Genomic DNA, 20,860 nt, shown 5'->3' with positions numbered 1-20,860 from the left:
TAAACTTAGTGTGTGTGTGTATATATATATATATTATATATATATATATATTATATATATATTATATATATAATAAACCTGATTTAATGACTTTATCTCTGCTGAACCTCAACTCAAGCACTATGAGGTGTTCCCATAAAATGCTTTCTTGTGTCTCTGCATATCTTTTGCAGAGACTGTTCATAAGTACAACCATGCTACACACTTACTTTCCTGTGTATCATTTTTTAAAATTGTACTTATTTATTATTTATTTATGTATTTATTTGAGAGAGGGTGAGAGAGACAGAGATTGAGTGCACACATGAGTTGGGGGAGGAATAGATGGGGAAAGAGAGAGAATCCTCAAGCAGACTTCCTACTGAGTTCAGAGCCTGATGCAGGGCTCCATCCCATTACCCAGAGATCATGACCTGAGCTAAAATCAAGAGTCAGCCACTGAACCAACTGAGCCACCCAGGCACTTCTCTGTGTATCATTTTTTCTAACTAGCATCACACTTGTCTTAAAGACACCACTTAAGGCATCATCGTCTCAATGAAGCCTACTTTAATTGTTCATCTTCCAATCCTAAACTAGATATCTCTCCTTTATGCTCTCAGAGGTCCCTTTTCAAGTAATTATCATAACACTTACCACTTGTTTATAGAATCACTAGCTGTGTGATTGCTCAGAATTCTCTGTGATACAGTTCACTCATCTGTACAATGACTAATAATATCTACGCTGGAGGACTTTTAGAAGAATGAATCCAGGAAGTGCCTAACACTTAACAGAAGTTCTAGTAAACGACAGATGTACTTTGATATTCATGTTTTTCTTAAAGACAAACACCTTAGCATTCATCTCATTTACTCTAGCAACTAATCCAGTACTTAGCAAAAAGCTGCTATACATTTGTCAAGTGAGTAAATCTATGTTTCAGAAGAAAGACTCCTGTAGCACTAGAGAAGGTACAAATGAGGAAGTCCTGCAAAACCTCAAGAAAAAAGGAAGAGAATCATTTAGGGTGCTTTCAAAACTAAATATGTACTACACAGAGACTCAGTATTTGGTGCCTCAATTGGGAATTACTATTGAAAGGAGCTTCTCTTAATTAAGAAGGGGTAGAGGTGGCTGGATGGGAACCCAATCCCTCATGTGTTGATGGGATAGGAAAGGCACTGGAAAAATGCGGCCAGAGAACGGGCTATAGGACTCAATGCAAGAGATCATGATAGGAGCAATAAACATGAGTAGCAAAGAAGGGTGAGATCTGAGAGACATTCAGATGATAAATAATACCTGGCAAACAATCTGCTTGTGAAGGTTTAAGGAGAAGAACCAAAGATGACTGAAACGTCTAGTATGACTGAAAAAATCCTTAATTGTGATAAAAAGACAAGAAGCAAGGTATGCAATTAAACTGACCCACGTTTAGAAACTGGCAAGGTCAAAAGGGAGAGAGAACTGAAGGCAATGACAAAATGTAGTTGAAACAACCAACCATGCCATTCAGGCTAAATAAAGAGAATACAAAGGAAAAACACAAAGGAGCTAAACAGAAAGCTGGTACAAAAAATTTTTTTTAAACAGTCAGGGCATGGACTACGTTCAGAATGTGGAAAGTGGGTTGCTCAAGTGGAATGGAGATAAAGGCAGTTATAATAGAGGAATTTAAGGAAGTGTGATAACTGGTGCTGGAAATACCATCCACATGAGAACTAAGAAGATAGAAGAAAACAGTTACCAAAGTTTTCAAAGAATGTGAAGGGGTCTAAAACGATGACACTCAAAATGCTTCCCAAAAACCTTTCTTTAAGCATGACCTAACACTAACTAGCACCTGTCTCACTGACTTAAGAAATTAATTAAAGTTTGCTTCTGCTTTCTCTAGTTTACCACTGTCTTCTGGAACGAGATTTCTCTATTTTTCTGGTATTTTGTCAATAGAAACCTCAGTTTGTCATGGCCAGAGAGTACATTCTACATGAGGTGACTTTCATACATTGTAAAATAAAAATAACAACAACAAAAATCTGACTTGACACTAAACACTTATTTAATAAACATATAGAAGATATCAATGAACAATCAGTCACTCTATAGGGTCTGTTAAGAGAATGACTTAAGTGAAAACAAGAAAAAAATATCATGTATATATTTGATAGTCGTGAACACATAAAAATATATGTTATCTGGGAAACTTTAGTTTATTATCATCATACATCAATGATTACTCTTATTGCTATGTACAGTTTAAAAGCAACAAAACAATTTCTTATTAACGTGGTTAAATCCAATAAAGGAATAAAACTAAATCTTGCAATCCTTAAAAGCTTAAGGGAATTATTGCAATTTATAGCCACTGATAATATTTTAGTACATTTTAAATGATCCAACTAGAGTGTCTTTTCATAAGTACATTGGAATCACCATGCAATTTTAATCCATATGCTTAAACCTCTTTCACAGTTTACAGGAACAAAGCAGTTTTGATTCACAAACAATGCCCTGAAGTCAAATACACTCATGAGGTATTAATTTACAACTTCATCTGTGATCAGTTAAACTCCATGTGAAATCTTAAACATCCTTAAAAAGCTCACCACAAATAGTTCAATAAGAGATTTTTTGGTTAACATTACTTTAACAAAAAACATATAAGATTAAATTCTATTGTAAAATAAAACCAAATGCCACTTGCTTTTAAGGATAAGCCACTAACAAAACAATCTTTTAAACTGTCACCTTTTGCATCTAAAATATTAATTAAAAAATGTAATGCCAGTATCAAAAACATATGCTTCAAAGTTTTGACAAGACGCATCACAGATAAAAAGAAAAACCAATTTCATGAAGAAAATGTACATATTTTAACAAATACGATGTTTCTTTAATCAGTCCTAAGAGCCAGACTTATTAAAATGTCAGGTCAACCTGAATCATACCAAAACAAAAGATTAAAATTACAAGTTTTACCAAACAGCTAAGATGTCAGATCCACAAAAGTTATGGACAAAGACAACAGTAATCAAAGAACATGATATAAATATCTAATTCGGCTCATTTTAATAAAAAACAATAATTACTAACTTTTCAGAAAACTGCAGTTTTGAGCTAATATTTATGTAATTTGAACTTGAAAACATTTATTTAGTTAGGAATTTTTTTAGCTAGATACAAGTAACATTTTACTTTGATGTTTTGTTTTTTTTTTTTTAAAGACAATCAGAAGAATTATTACCGCATATAACAAAACATCCAGGGCTACAATAGTTCTGGGATTAATTTACAACACATCAGTAGAGGCGTAGGTTTTATCCATGTTTTCCCTGTGCCACCCTTAATGTGATGACCTTTGTCCCCTAATGGTTCAAAACTAGCTATAATTGTTGCAAGTATCACTTTATCTAATATCCAAAGTTAAGAAAGACTGCCCCTTCTTTGTATCTAAGAACAAAAAAAAAAAATAGTAAGGAAAACTTTTTCATTAAACTTAAAGTGTTGCTGGCCACTTTTTACTAAATCAATCACTAACAAAGGGAATTAAATTACCATGATTGGTTTAGATTAATTCAAATTCAGCCCCTGAAGGTAAAGAAGAACCCAGCTTCCATTAAAGCACATTGGTTAAAAAGAAAAAAAAAAAAAGCACATTGGTATATATGGTAAGTGATAAAAGCTAAAGTATCAAATTAACTGTATCAAAAATGAAGAATCAAATCAATGTTATTTTCATACATTGCATATAGTAATACACAAGAGTCATTATTTCCTTTACATGTTTTGAATGAATATTACATATGCCAATGTGGCCAACTCTGTTTGTAACCATTAATATTTCAATTTTGATCAACTGAATAACTTACTAGAAAACTATTATGTAATGCAATAATTTTCTATCTAAATTAAGAAAGACAAAATAAGATAAAAGCAATAATTTAAAATATGTCACACTTTAAGTAAAAACCAAGATATTAAATACATACACAAACTTCTGATTCTTCCTGAACCCCACTAAAACTATTCTCAAAGACAAAATGGAAACAATGGTGACAAAAATCTGGATACTGTAAAGCAGAGTGAAGAACAATGATTAACTCAACACACCCAAGAAAGCTGAATGATAAACAGAAATGGAGAAAGGCAGAAGAAAATTGGGCAGCAATCAAATTTATGCTGTCATACCCCTAAAAAGGCACTGATTGGCATTAAGAATCTCTGGGAATGGGAGTGAAGGCAGGACATAACACTCTAAGATGGAAATAGACTTCCAGAATCCATTCTCTACTCAGCACATCAAAGCAAATACCCTCTTTCATATCCAGGCAAAAGATTGGAGGTCCATTTTCTGGAGAGGATAAAAAGAAGGCAAAAAATATACTGAAAATATGAGAATAAACTGAAAGCTGACACACAAATCTTTGGAATCTTCTAATATTTTTCTTTTTTGATTCCAGTGGCAGTTATGAAAGGAACCTTTCTATAACCAAACTAGTTTAAGAAACCACCTACTGGTATCAACATGGAATTCTGCTACAAAACAGCCCAGTCAGATCATTTCAAGCCCAGGAGTTTGCAACTCCTACACACCCACAGTACATTTACTGTCTTTCAATTTCTCTCTCTCTCTTTTTTTTTTTTTATTATTTACTTATTTATTTTTTCGTGACAGACACAGAGACAGAGAGAGGCAAAGACAGGCAGAGGGAGAAACAGGCTCCATGCAGGGAGCCCGACGTGGAACTCAATCCCGGGGCTCCAGGATCACACCCTGGGCTGAAGGCAGCGCTGAACCGCTGAGCCACCTGGGCAGCCCTCAATTTGCCACTCTTAAAAATAAGCAAAGAGACAAATATCACCAGATATTTAAAATCTCTACTGTGAAAGATGAAGGCCAAAATAAACAAAAATTAAAAATGACAACATGGAGGAAAGAGAGATATACAATGGGAAAGAAGCTTGAGAAAAATTTTATCTTATTACTAATACCCTCAGAGAAATGACAAGAAATATTGCATCCATGAGATGAGACAAGAACAGATGCTACTAAAAGGCACAACAAAACAAAACATTATTAAACCATTGAAATAAAAATGACAGTGTATTTCTCAAAAACCAAAGTAAAATTAGAAAAGTAATTTAGAGGACCAATCCAAGATGTCCAATGACCAAATAACTGAAGTTCAAAAAACAAAGAGTGAGAGAGAGAAGAAAATAGGAAGAAATCAAGTGATTCAAGAAAATTTCTCAGAACTAATGGACATGATCCATGTCAAAAGAATCCATCACCAATGTGTCCAGCAAAATGGATGAAAAGAGACCCCTACAAAGACATTATCAGGACAAAGAGCCTAAAAGGCTTTGGCTTTTGTAGAATAAAACAAATGTTTCAAACAAAGGATAAAGAATCAGAAGGGCATCAGATCTCACCACAGCAACACTGAAAGCTAGAAAATAATAGAGCATTGTCTTGAAAATACAAACACAATTTTGACAAAAAATAAAAATGAAATTAACTACTGAGACTTAAAATAGCTTAGCACCCCCCCCCCAAAAAAAAACTGCTTTAGGTAAGTTGGTTTTACAATAGCCAAGACCCTAAGCAATAATAGTAAGATCACTCAAATCTGAGCAACTCAAAATATTTCAGTTCTACACAAAGGAAAAAAAAAAAGGAGTTGTAGTTCAAATCAGGATGCTTCCAATTTTCAGTTTGAAATTTCTGACAAGAACATTTAATGTTCATGGGACACTTTCTTCCTACTGAAAATCATGAAAAATCAAGGAAAATGAAAATTGCACTTTATTTTCAGTAATATTTGGGACATATCAGGAAGTATTACAAATTAATGAGGAAAAGATGGGATAATCAATGATGGTATAGGACAACCATAAGTGTACACTGTGAGAGTCCAGTGATAGAAACTCACTAAAAAGAGCCCACAAGATACACTTTTTGAAGATGAGGGGAGTACTATGAAAGGCACAATTCTACTACTGATTTGCCAAGTGAGAACTAAGACAAGAAACTCCATTATCACCACTACCATTTAGCATCACACTAGAATACCAGCCAATGCCATTAAACAAAATGAAGGAAACTAGAGGAATAAATATTAAGAATCAGGAAATAAATCTATTACTACTTAAAACTGTTATTATTGCAGAGCTTAAAATTTTTTCAGAAAAATTTAACAGAAATTTTACAAACAGTAAAAGGTGGTAAAGTACATGAGTAAGAAAAATAATGCATAGAGTCAGGAAATTGCATTTATATAAACCAAAATCACTTTTAAAAGATCTTGATTCACAAAACTTTAAAAATATATAATACCTATAAGAAAATATACTTAAAACACTCCTGAAGGCATTAACAGAATATTTGAAGTAATAAAAGTACAAATCATGCTCTTCTTTAGGAAGACTCGGTATTAATACATCAATTTACTTTCACTTAATTTCTAATTTTAATATAATAATCCTATCAAGAAGAATAGAAATAGGTTTTGTTTGTTTTTGTGGGATGAGTGGTATACATGATAAAATGCTGAAAAATAAGTAACAATAAACTAGGAAGCTCTAAAAAAAAATAATGAAATACGGGACAATAGCCCAATTGAAAACAAAACTTTCATGATGTTTCAATAATTAAACTGTCACACAATAATAAGCCATATCCATGGAACAGGAGAAAAAATCCAAAACAAGCAATAATAAACATGTAAATTGAGATATGACAGTAACATATAATTAAAGTGGTATCTCAAAATAATGAGAAAGAGATGGAGTAGTCAATAAACAGTCTGGAACAACCAAATAACCTACTATAAAAAATAAAACAGGGGTCTTCTGGCTGCCTCAGTTGGTAGAACATGCAACTTTTCATCTCTAGGTGGAAGTTCAAGCCCCACATTGGATGTAGAAATTACTTAAAAATAAAATCTTTAAGGGCAGCCCCAGTGGCTCAGTGGTTTAGCGCTGCCTTCAGCCCAGGGCCTGATCCTGGAGACGCCAGATCGAGTCCCGTATCGGGCTCCTTGCATGGAGCCTGCTTCTCCCTCTCCCTGTGTCTCTGCCTCTCTCTTTCTCTCTCTCTCTCTCTCATGAATAAATAAATAAAATCTTTAAAAAAAATAATAAAAAAATAAAAAATAAAATCTTTATAATAAAATAAAATAGGATCCATACCCCATACTGTGTATGAAAATAAACTATAGGATGGATCAAATAATTAAGAGTAAAAACCAAATTCAGAAGTCTTTAAATAGGGATCCCTGGGTGGCGCAGCGGTTTGGCGCCTGCCTTTGGCCCAGGGCGCGATCCTGGAGACCTGGGATCGAATCCCGCGTCGGGCTCCCAGTGCATGGAGCCTGCTTCTCCCTCTGCCTGTGTCTCTGCCTCTCTCTCTCTCTGTGACTATCATAAATAAATAAATAATTAAAAAAAAGAAGTCTTTAAATAAATAATACATTCTATTATATAACAAAAATAAAATTATCAGAGAAAAATCCAAATTATAACCTTGTAGAAAGTTTTTTTTTTTTTTTTAAGATTTTGTTTATTTATTCATGAGAGACATGGGGGGTGGGCACAGAGACATAGGTAGAGGGAGAAGCAGGCTCCATGCAGGGAGCCTGATGTGGGACTCAATCCCGAGACTCCAGGATCATGCCCTGGGCAGAAGGCAGGCACTAAACCACTGGGCCACCCAGGGATCCCCGACACCTAATGTTCTAAAGTGAAAGAAGATAAAAGGACATACTGGTCGAATGTTAAAGAAAAGAAAGAAGTTGAACTGTAATTACTACCAATTAAAATAGAAAGGAATAGGGCAGCCCTGGTGGCTCAGTGGTTTAGCGCCGCCTTGAGCCCAGGGCGTGATCCTGGAGACCTGGGATCAAGTGCCATGTCGGGTTCACTGTATGGAGCCTGCTTCTCTCTCTGCCTGTGTCTCTGCCTCTCACTCTCTCTCTCCCTGTGTCTGTCATGAATAAATAAATAAAATCTTTAAAAAAAAAAAAGAAAGGAATATTACATAACGATTTTTTTTAAAAAGTTCAGTATACTAGGGAGACATAGTAATTCTAAAAGTATATGCACTTAATAAAAGTCTCAAATATATTAAGCAAAAATTTAAAAATCTTAAAAAGAAATTGACAAATCTAGCATCCCAGTAGGTTTCTACACACATCTTTTTATTATTGACCAGTCAAGGATATAAACAAAAATTGTATGCAAGAAATAACAATTTAAAAGCCAGATCAGGGATCCCTGGGTGGCGCAGCGGTTTGGCGCCTGCCTTTGGCCCAGGGCGCAATCCTGGAGACCCGGGATCGAATCCCACGTCGGGCTCCCAGTGCATGGAGCCTGCTTCTCTCTCTGCCTCTCTCTCTGTGTGTGACTATCATAAATAAATAAAAATTAAAAAAAAAAAAAGCCAGATCATGAGAGGATCATATATAATGACCTAATTAAATATATGGAATTCCTCATCTAACAATTAGAGAGTGCCTATTCTTATCAAGAACACACAGAACATTTCAAAAATAATCAATGTAATGGGATATAAGACAAATTTCCAGAATTTTTAAAAGCAGATTATCACATGGAACCTGTTCTCTAACTACAATGATGTGCAATTTTAAAAAGACATCCTTTTAAAAGTCCTTACTTCAAATTTTCAAACAATTCCCAAATAATCAACAGGCCAAAAAGAAATCTTAAGAGAAATTTAAAATACTTAGAAATGAATGATAAAACACTCTTGCAAAATCTGGATGATATAAAACAGGTGTTTTGAGAAAAATGTATAGCTTTCATTGCAAATCTCAGAAAAGAGAACCTAAAGCTGTAAACGTGTAAGCTAAGTGTTCATATTAAGATTTTAGAAGAACAACAGATTTAACTCAAAGACTGTAAAGGAAAGAAAGAACAAAAATCAATCAAATAGGAAGTAAAGGTAAAACATCAATTTAGAAACACACACGTTAACTACAGATACAGCAGAGATTAAAGAGATAAAAGACCCATGAGTTGCAAGCAAGCAAACAAATGGGGCCTCAGTCCTACAATTCCAAATAACTGAATTTGGCCAACAATTTGAATGAGTGTGGAAGCATTCATCTTTAGAACCCTCAGAGAGGAATGTAATCCTGCCAACATTTTGATTTCAGCCTATGAAACCTCAAGCAGAGAACCAGCAGAGTTAAAGCACATGGTACTAACTTCTGACACAACTCTTGAGATTATAATTGCTGTTAAGCTGCTAAATTCATAGCAATCTGTACAGCAAGAACAGATAACTACTGCATCATCCTCACTTGACAGTTAAGAGCTGCTCCCTAGCCTTTACTACTCCAGGATCCATTCATCCCCTTTGCTATTAGACTCCAGTTTTCTAAAGGCATCTTCCACTATCAGCTTCCCTCTAAAATAAACCGCCACTCTTGAGGCTTCTCTCTATGATGCTGGTGGCTCCCTTCACTCTACATTTCCTTATTGCATTATTGCATTATTGACAAACAAAATGTCTTTCTGGTCTTAATACAGTAGATCCATTCTAGCATGCTCATTTCTCTGAGCCTTTTGATTCCTTGCTCTACTATCTGCCAGACAGCCCTGACATCTTTACTTCATTTCATACAGGCCATCACTTCTCCAAGCTTCCAAGAGTCATCACAGCAGCATATTATAACCAGCGCCAGAGGCCTTTGCCAGGAAGTTAATTGCTGTGTCATTGGAGAATGCTCCCATATCAACAGAGCTTTGGCTTGAATGCTGACCAAAAGCAAAGGTTTACAATGTTTGACCCTAAATCCAAAAAAATCAAAAGCCTTTCCTTCTTAAGTCTTTGGTGAGAAAGACCTGTCATTTTCAATCTATCCTTAAGAATTATTGTGAAAGCTACAGACCTTTTCAGAATAATGCACATTCACAAGGGAAAAAAATTGTATAAAATTTTACAAAAGATTTATAAAAACCTCCCTATTACAATCTGGATTCTCTAAAAGCAGACATTGCAGTAGTTTTGGGTGCAAGATGTTTATTAGGGATCAGCCCCTATAAAAAGAAGGGGGGGAAGCAGGACTGTAAAACAGAAGTCAGATTACAGTACAAACCTCACAAAACCTCAGGCAACCTGGCAGGGATCTCTAGAAATGTATTAGTTATCTCAGGTGTGAACAAAATAGCTGGGACCTTATACCTCCATTTTGATCAGTTGCAGGATGGGAGCTGCCCTGGGAAGGCTGGGGTTTACTTAGGCAAGGGAGGCTTCCAGCAAGAGAGGCAAACTATGAAGGAGCTGACAGATGAAACCTTTCTGAATTCTTTTCTCCCCACAGCCAGGCTGCAATTCCTCCTTGAGGGAGGATCTGAGCTGCACAACTCTATGTCCATATGCTCTATGTCTACTTAGGAACATGTTTTATCCATTCTAAAAATCCTCTCCTCTTTTGTACTTTCTACTTCTACTCTTTTCTACTTCTTCTGATTATACCACTGAACTTTCTTAAGGCAAAAGCCCAAACATATGTAGCCAAGTATGTGCACTATAAAGACCTCACAAGAGGTGTTACTATAAATCACGGACATACTGAATCTGGATGTAGGTAGAAGTCCCACTCCAAGCACAGGACCTCAATTTATTTATCAATTGCTAAGACTGTAAATGAAATAATTAAATAGGAATACTGCCAAAATGATCTAACAGCAAACCAAGTAGTAAACTTCCACCAAACTAAACTGGAATTAAACACAGAATGTATTATAATTCATCCATCACGATAAGTAGTAAGATATCACTATTTGAGGGTTATAAAACTAAGCATTTATAATATTACCTTTTAAATTATAATCAGAATTAGAAAATAAGGCATATTTTTAATGGTTTCATGATACATTGCATTTAAATACAATCCTCCTTCATATGATAACATTTAAGTTCCTACTGTGTGCCAACTGCTTCTTAGGAGCTGGATATAGAAGTCAATAGGACAAAGCTCCTGCCATTAAGGAGCTTCTACATTGTACTTAGAGGAGTCGGATAATAAACAAGAAAACAAAGTCATTTCATATTTAAATTCTATGAGAAGTGTCATTTGAACTAACTAAAAGAAGTCCAAAAGAACCAATAAGGAAAAGCATTCCAAAAAGAATAGACAATATATGCAAAAGTCTCAAGGTAGGAATGAGTACCTATTGAAATAACAAGATAAAGACCAGTGTCATTGAAACATGAATAAGAGTACTCTTCCAAGAGGTAAGAGTTATACTCAAAATTTCAATGTCAGGATCATCACCTTTCCTCTTACCTAATCTATTTATTGTTGTTTACTATTAGAGAATTATGAAAATGCTTGAGATGTAGAGTTGATAAGCAAACACTTTCAGATCGTGCCAGTAATTAGTAATGTTTCCCATCATTTGTTCTACTCCTCTTATATTAAAAAGATAAATCTGGGATCCCTGGGTGGCACAGCGGTTTGGCACCTGCCTTTGGCCCAGGGCGCGATCCTGGAGACCCGGGATCGAATCCCACATCGGGCTCCCAGTGCATGGAGCCTGCTTCTCCCTCTGCCTGTGTCTCTGCCTCTCTCTCTCTCTGTGTCTATCATGAATAAATAAATAAAATCTTTAAAAAAAAAAAAAAAAGATAAATCTATATTTTCATAGAAACTGAAGAAACAGAAATAAAGAATGAAAAATAGATCACATCCCTTATAAGGAAAATTAATTTTATATGTAACATTCAGTAATGCAAAAGATATTAGCAATACTTCCCCTTTATGCAAATTACCTACACAGATTTTGACTGAGTCACATTAAAGACAGTAAACAAATCATTTACACATCATAACATGAGTATAGTATGAATAATTAAGCTTTCCCTACATGTTAAATCTCTCCAAATAATGTAGTATCAATGGATTTGCAGTGTTGGTTGGTTTCTACTCAGAAGAAATAAGTATTTGTTTGCAGGACTTAACAAAGAGAAGATGAAGCTAAATATGACAATACCAAGTGGTTTTGTCATATCAAATAACCACAATTATTAGATAAACAAATGATATATTTAAAACAAAACTGCCTTAAAATAAACCTGAATTAAGGTGTAAAACAAATGCTTTTAGTTTCTGAGCAGGAAAATTTAAATGGCTACTGCTCACTTTGGCAGCACATATACTAAAACTGGAATGATACAGAGAAGATAAGCATGGCCCCTGCACAAGGATGACATGCAAATTCGTGAAGCATTCCATATTTTTGTTGTCTCTCATGAATAAATAAAATCTTTTAAAAAAAAAAGAAAAGGAAAATGTAAATGGCTAAAGTACATGATCAGTAGAATTAGACCTAAAATTTCCAACATAAGAAATGATAATTACTACAAGATACTGTCTCCATGCTTCACATTAACAATTGTCCATGTGGAAGTATCCAAAAAGCCCACAACTTGATATCAGGGTGAATATATGGTATACTAAGAAAACTTCTAAATATAGAAAGAATCCCTATTTATAAGTAGGCTAAGTCACATCAGTTCCTTAATCTAACATAACCAGTCCCTATATATAGTTCTGTTAGACAGAAGATTACAGAGTTATCCTCTACCCCTAACTTGATGGCACACACATTCTACCAGGCTTCTTTCTCCAAAATATTACAGCTTTGATTAGGCTAAAAATTGGTTATGAGAGATAATTTCTCTCTTCTTGATGATCTCTGCACAAGTGTCATAAGAAAATTTTAGCAGTGATGCTATCCAAAATTGCTGCCCTGCCACTTACTTGGTTCTCACATGGATTTGAAGGACCTTAACCCCAAAGAACTATCTCTGGCTGTGGCAAATTTGATCATCAGCATCTATATGCTGCTTTAGACTTTAGAACTCTCAAACACTCGAATTTTTAACATAGAGTCAACAGACTCTATAATTATAATTCATGACACACAATGATACTCAGACTCTGCTGTAAATTCAAAAGAATTTCTATCAATATTTGTTACTGATTACTTTCAATTGCATAGACCAGCAGTTCTCAAAGCCTGATCCAAGAATCACATGGATCTCTAAAATTCTTACAGGGTATTCACAGATTAAAACTCTGTCCTTTTTCAATGTTATTTTTGTACAACTAACTGTCCAGTGAAGTTTTCCAGAGGGTACATAACAAAACATCATTCTAGTGCCTAATGGAATGGATGCTGGTGTATTTTTGTCTTGTTCTGTTTTGAAAAACATTTAAGGTAACATATCTAGAGTATTAATAAGCGAGTTTTCAGAGATTAAATTTGTTCTCCAAACTTCTACTGTCCTCTTACTAGCTATACCTGCTATACTCTAAGTATCTGTGTGAGGTAATATTTCATTCATATATTTTAATCAATATCAATATTTCAACATGCATATTTACATCGTATATTTTTTTTCCAAAGATTTTATTTATTTATTCAAAGAGACACAGAGAGAGAGAGAGAGAGGCAGAGACACAGGCAGAGGGAGAAGCAGGCTCCATGCAGGGAGCCCCACGCAGGACTCAATCCCGGGTCTCCAGGATCACACCCCCGGCTGCAGGCGGCACTAAACTGCTGTGCCACCAGGGCTGCCCTACATCCTATATTTCAATCAGTATATTGCAACAGATTGAATGCAGAAGCAGATGAGACTCCACCTGCCTTCTATTACATTAACAGTAAAGAGATTTGGAAAAATGTAAAAAAATACCAGTCTTTTTACAATATTTTTGGTTTTGGAAAATACAGGTATTTTTCACAAACCTATTTTACTTATGCTACTCATGTTAATAATGGGTTTATGACAATTACCTTTAAATGTATTAATATTTTCAAATGTCTCCATTAAAACTTTTAATTAAAAAAATAAAACTTTTAATTAAAATAATTTTTTTAAACTAAACTCTGTAACTATACCCAACATGGGTTTGGAATGTGCAACTCTAAGATCACGAGTCACTACAACAGATCCAGGCAGGTGCCCCTTTTTTAATTTCTCATATGGTAAATACCAATAGATATAACATTAAGCAATACTTCTGCAGCAATGGCAACTACTTTACACATTGGCTTTGTCTTCAAAATAATTCCTGTTGTTGCATAAACCAATTTTTCATCATTTGTGATTTTTTTTAAAAATTCTCTACTTTTAATAACCATCAGATTGATACCTCTTCTCCTTATTAGCACTGTGTATCCCTACTGCTTTCACACAAATACAATATTCTTAAAAATAAATTGCAATTAAAACACAAGCAAACATAGTACAGAATAAGAAACACAATAACCAATAATAAAATGACAGGGCCACAGCTGTTTACAACATCCTTTGGTCTGATATGGCTTTATTTTGTGTATAATATTTTATATGATGAAATCTGATAAAAAAAAAAACTTTTTTACATTCCACGTTTATATTTGTCAACTATGAATAAAAGATACCAGTGTAACATAACTTGTAGCTAACCACATTCAAATATGCAATAAGTCAAATAATGATGTATCACTATGTTATTTTATAAGGAAAATTAATAGTTCTATTCCATCATTATCAAGAGTTTCATGTATATTGCTAGTTATTGGAAATGTGGGTTACCAAATATCTAATGTTCAAATAGTTTAAAAACCATTATAAGGGTTCTATTCTTGAGAGTACACACCAGTTAACATAAATGGATTATAAAAGCCTTATAGTTGGTGAAAAAAATTATGATAAATATAAGTAATATTTTCTAATAAAGATAAATGATAATTGAAAAATTAATGTTACATTTAAAATCACACTTCTGAATATTATACACAGCAATTAAGCACTTTAATTAAAAAACAAGTTCAAACAATATTTAATCATTCATCTTTCTCTCTTACTGCCAACTTCCTTCTATTCCTCAAACACACGAAGCCGTTTATATTATTTGTCTAAACAATAAAACCATTTATCATAATTTTACGATATTTATTGCTGTCGTTAAAGAAATTTATATTTCCCAAAATAGATTAATTACAAAATACTGTATGAATGAAATCTACACGTTCAGTACAAGTATAAAAATTTAAATAAGGCATGAATAGGACAGTATCTTTCAACTGTCATATTAAGCTGTGATAATAGTAATCTATAAATTAGTAATTTTTAAGGGGGATCCCTGGGTGGCTCAGCGGTTTAGCGCCTGCCTTTGGCTCAGGGCACAGTCCTGGAGTCCCGGGACGGAGTCCTACGTCGGGTTCCTGGCATGGAGTCTGCTTCTCCCTCTGCCTGTGTCTCTGCCCCCTCTCTCTCTCTCAATATCATAAGTAAATAAATAAATCTTAAAAAAAAATAAATTAGTAATTTTTAAAAATTATCATAATAGCTACTACATTTGAAATATTGACAGATTATAGACAAATATAAAACAGCACTGTTGATAAAACCCAAGTATCTGGCTTATAGTCATACTCAGAGGTAAATTAACATTTCTATAATATCTAATATATGCCAGGCACTAGGAAAGGTATTTCAGATACATTATCTTATCTCATCACCAAAATAACTATAACCACAATTTGCCAATAATGAAATGGAGCCTGAAAAGTCACATAACTAATAAATAGCAGGAATGGGACCAAAGTAAAGACAAATTTTAAAGAATGAAATTTAAAAAGTGAAAACAGTTTTAAGATAACTTTCTTACATAAATGACTGTCATTTCACAACTATTCTTTATTCCCAAAACAAGACTCCAAATTTGCTTTTTGGGGAACCATTTCTCCAACACTCTTTTTTTTCCTCTTGTGTTAAGAGATTTTTTTCTCTCCAACTTGCTTAATCCATATATTTCCAGCATTGCTAATTCTATCTCCAACTACAGAAGTAGGTATGTACCTCAAGCCAAGCTAAACAGACCTAATATGATCTAATACCATAACTTTTCTTGGAGCCACTAGAACAGATGCAAAAAAGTGAAAAGGATGTAAACTGATAGCTGCTGGCAGCTACCCTACCTCCAGGAGATGAGAGCCTACTTGGAAAAGGAGCCAATACCAAGATAAACAGAGGAACAGTTGAAGAAGGTCCAAAAACATTATTTGAGCCACTAGATCAAGCTTCACCTGAAATTGGCCATACCACGATCTTTTAAATTATGTAACCCAATAAATTTCCATTTGCTTAAGCCAGTCTGAATTGGAGGATTTCTGTCACTTGTTCAATGTACCTATCAATAAAAACTTAACGGTGTAAACCATCTGCAAAAATCAAATGATGTACTTAATTATTCTCAATCTGCAACCTAAAAAAAATTAACAGAAATCAAGGAACTATTTTTAGTATTTCAAAAAGTTTAATGGAGTTGCACACAGACCTGAAATAAAGCGCATGCAGCTTAATAAAACACTAAGTTCTGGGGATCCCTGGGTGGCTCAGCGGTTTGCCGCCTGCCTTCGGCCCAGGACATAATCCTAGAGTCCCAGGATTGAATCCCGCATCGGGCTCCCTGCATGGAGCCTGCTTCTCTCTCTGCCTGTGTGTCTCTGCCTCTCTCTCTGTCTCTCATGAATAAATAAATAAAATCTTAAAAAAAAAAAAAAAAAAGACTAAGCTCTTTCTGACTACACATCATTTCAATATGGAAACTTCAGTTATCTTGTTTTAAAAGAGTTCTAAAGAGAAATAGGTTTTTATATATAATCTTTATTTTTAAATTGGAAACAAATTGATGTGTACTTTTTTTTCTTTAAGATTTTATTTATTTATTCATAGACACACAGAGAAAGGCAGAGACACAGGCAGAGGGAGAGGCAGGCTCCACACAAGGAGCCCGATGTGGGACTCGATCCCAGGTCTCCAGGATCACACCCCAGGCTGCAGGCGGTGCCAAACCACTGCACCATCAGGGCTGCCCTGATGTGTACTTCTATTTTTTTTTTTTTTTTAAATAAAGATGGTCAGTTCAGTGCCTGTCTTATTTCAGCAGTCTCTCCACTAAGTACAACATTCCTGATGGGAACCTTGCAGTATTCTCAGGCAGTTTCTAAAGACATCTTTGATTCTTTTTTTTTTTTTTTAAAGATTTTATTAATTTATTCATGAGAGACACAGAGAGAGAGGCAGAGACACAGGCAGAGGGAGAAGCAGGCTCCATGCAGGGAGCCCGATGTGGGACTCAATCCTGGGTCTCCAGGATCAGGCCCCAGGCTGCAGGCGGTGCCAAACCGCTGCGCCACTGGGGCTGCCCTGATGTGTACTTTTAAAATACAGTTTATCTGAAAGACAAACTTTTAAAAAAGGAAATTTTTCAAAATGATCACTGAAGGACAAAATATGAAAAACTGTATTACTATATTACTTCAAAATATATTTAATAATATAATTCACACCTTTAATAAATCAGCAATTCCAGACTAACATCTTAATTTCTGAATGCCTATCAGTCTTTCTACCCTGAGGCTATTCAGCCTCATGACATATCAAATAAGCAGTCTAGGCTAATGGCACCACCTAGTGTCCTGTACTGGTCACTATTAGACTTACTGTTTCACTTTTGCTAGTGATAAATCTTTCCAAATCCAATTCTTTCTTATTCACTTGTACATACATTGTCCTAACTCTCCTCTCATGCCTCTTTCAACAACTGTCCAGTTGTCTTTGCCAGGTAACTGGTGTTTAACATCAGTCATCATAAGCACTTTCTTTTTTTTTTTTCCATAAGCACTTTCTAAAGTGACTACTATGAGTATCCCATTCACATACCAAGGCTCACAGATCACTGGACAGGCAGTGTGACTTTAAAGCTCATTTTCCTAATTGCTACTCATAAAGCTCATGCTGCTTTTCCTTAATTCTTCATTTCATACTATGGCCAAACCACTTTTTTTTTTTTTTTTTTTCAAAAAGTAATCATCCAGTTCTAGTCCAAGAAGGCGATATAGGAACACCCTGAACTCATCTCCTTCAAGGAACACACAAGATTATACCTATTTACAAAATGATTCCTCCTGAAGAAGAACTGAGGGCCAACTGAACAGCTTCTAAACAACAAAGACAGAGAGAAAGGCAAAAGAGAACAGCAAGAGAGATGGAGACATGGTCTCCAAGGATGTCCATATTGGATGCTGTAAATTGGCAGCGGGGAAGGATGGTACTGAGGGAAAGGAACAGATTCCTCTGTCTTTAGACACAGAAAAAAAAAAAAAAAAAGCCCTGGATTAAATATGTAACGGTTTTTTTATTCTTTCAAAGTTAAGCCAAGCTTTCCTCAATTACCATCACAGAAAAAAATATTCTTGTTCACATCTGCTAGTTGTACTAATATCATTTGCTAATATTTTGAATTATGAATTATAATCCTCCAGCTTATCATCAGTTAAATCATTTGGGGGGGGGGGAGCCAGAGGCCTAGCCATGACTGTTCTTTTTATCTTAAGAAAATTCAAATGAAATAATGGCATAGTGATAAAGAGACCAATGAAACAGAATTAGAGCCCAGAAACTAACTTACACACATAGAGAAAACTCAACAAATCACAGTGGACTGATCAAAAAATGGCAGGATAATTGGTTATCCATGCACAAAGAACTTCAGTCTCAAACTCTGCCTCTATGCAAAAATTGTATTCAATTGGATGAAAAGATCAAACTCTATAGAGCACACATAGGAAACTCTTTGACTTGGGATAGGAAGGTATTTCTTAAGGCATAAAAGCATAAGAGAAAAGACTGATAAATTGATTACATCAAATTGTAAAACTTGTATGAAACAGAAGACACCACAAAATTAAAGACAAGTCACACAGAGAACACAGATATCAAAGAATTAGTATGCATAAAAAATAAAGAACATCTACAAATAGTAACTTTAAAATATTCCTACAGAAAAAAAAGATTTACCAAAGATAATAAGTGGCAATCACAAAACAGGAATCTTTAGGCAAATAAACACAGGAAGATATGCTCAACTCACATTTCTAAAATGTGAGTTGAGCATATTAAAGTTAAAACCACAATGAAATACATTTTACATCTACTAAAACTGAAATAAAGTAAAATTTTTACATATACTAATTCTTAGCAAGACAATTGAGAAAGTGAATGCTCAGATACTGTTGGCAAGCACAATTTTGCAATTTAGTAAAATGTAAGAGGTATGTGACCAACAATGCCACAGGCCCATATAAATCCAAGGCAGCACTGTCCCACAGAGCTTTCTGGAGTAAGAGAAATGTCCTTTATCTGTAATATATAATACATTAGCTATTAGTTACATGTGGCCATCGAGCACTTCAAATATGGCTAGTGTAACTAAGGAACAAAATTAATTGTATTACATTTTAATTAACTTAAATTTATAAACCCACATCTGGTTAGTGGCTACTGTATTGAACAATACAACCTAGAAAATCACTCACATATGCACATAGAGATAAATACAAGAATTTTAATTACAGTAGTGTTCCTAATACTGAAACATTTATAAGTCTTCAACAGAATAAATTGGCATTGTCATATAGTACTATATGGGAAAAAAGAAGTCATGTTAATAGTTATGTTAAAAATAAATATGCTACCATATATAAATCTCAAGAATATTATACTGCAATTAAAAAGGCAACACAGGGACGCCTGGGTGGCTCAGTGGTTGAGTTTCTGCCTTTGCCTCAGGACGTGATCCTGGAGTCCGGAATCCGGTCCCACATCTGGCTCCCTGCATGGAGCCTGCTTCTCCCTCTGCTTGTGTCTCTGCCTCTCTCTCTCTGTGTCTCTCATGAATAAATAAATAAAATCTTTAAAAATGAATAAATAAATCGGTATCCCTGGGTGGCTCAGTAGTTTGGCCCAGGGCACGGTCCTGGAGTCCCGGGATCGAGTCCTGTGTCAGGCTCCTGGCATGCAGCCTGCTTCTCCCTCTTCCTGTGTCTCTGCCTCTCTATCATAAATAAATAAATAAATCTTTAAAAAAAATAAAAATCAATCAATAAATCAATAAGCAAGCAATGTGAAGGATAGACACAGTAAAAAGCACTTACACAATGTTTTAGAACCTGCAAATCAATCCCTCATATTGTTGATGAATGTATTCATATAGTTTAAGCACTAAGAAAAGTATTACAGTTAAAAACACCAAAAACAGCTAAAACTACCAGTCACCTCTGGAATGTGGAGGAGAATGGGATTGCAGAGTGGACAGAAGGCCCTCAACTGTACTGTAATGTTTTATTCCCCACCCCCACCACACTCAAACCCTCAACAAATATAGCAGTGTTAAGATATTGGGTACAGGGGTATTGGTATTGTCCAATTTTACTATGTACTTAAAATGTCACAAGGAAAGTCTAAAAACAACAAAATCCATGCTCCAAACTGTACAACGCAATCACCTGAAGTTTTAGAGATTCAGTTTACTCTTTCTCTCCCTGTCATTCAGTTTACTAACATCCACTACTAAAGACAATGAAGTCAAATTTGTGAAGGTCTAAAAAAACCCAACTGTATTTTCATGATGAAGCATAGCCTATCATTAAAAATGTTTTCTGGGCAGCCCGGTGGCTCAGTGGTTTAGCGCCACCTTCAGCCCAGGGCCTGATCCTGGAGAACTGGGATGGAGTCCCACGTCGGGCTCCCTGCATGGAGCCTGCTTCTCCCTCTGCCTGTGTCTCTGCCTCTCTCTCTCTCTGTGTCTATCATGAATAAATAAAATAAAAAAAAAAATTTTTCTACTTCCTCGTAAAAGCAGTAAAATTGCAAGGTTTCTCTTTTTCTTATGACTTTTTGACTTCTTATTCAATTCCCCTATGCAGTGTTTGTGGAAATCAAGTATTTAAGCATGAAAAAACAAAGACCAAAAAACAAAACAAAAAACTTTGCTATATAAGAATTACCCTT

General features: G+C 34.9%; 1 protein-coding gene and 1 non-coding gene across 14 annotated transcripts in view; one reads left to right on the top strand and one right to left on the bottom strand.

Moving 5' to 3' along the window:
* ADK (adenosine kinase) overlaps window positions 1–20,860 on the bottom strand; it is a 506,333-nt gene that overhangs the window by 370,842 nt on the left and 114,631 nt on the right. The gene's annotated exons all lie outside the window — the stretch shown is intronic.
* On the top strand, window positions 12,145–12,251 carry LOC112652069 (U6 spliceosomal RNA). The gene has a single exon (XR_003131221.1). It is a non-coding gene; the product is annotated as a U6 spliceosomal RNA (small nuclear RNA).

Source organism: Canis lupus, chromosome 4 (assembly GCF_003254725.2).
Source record: "Canis lupus dingo isolate Sandy chromosome 4, ASM325472v2, whole genome shotgun sequence".
NCBI classification, from domain to species: Eukaryota; Metazoa; Chordata; class Mammalia; order Carnivora; family Canidae; genus Canis; species Canis lupus.
Note: the sequence above shows the minus strand (reverse complement) of the source record. Positions and strands in the feature narration are given on the sequence as shown.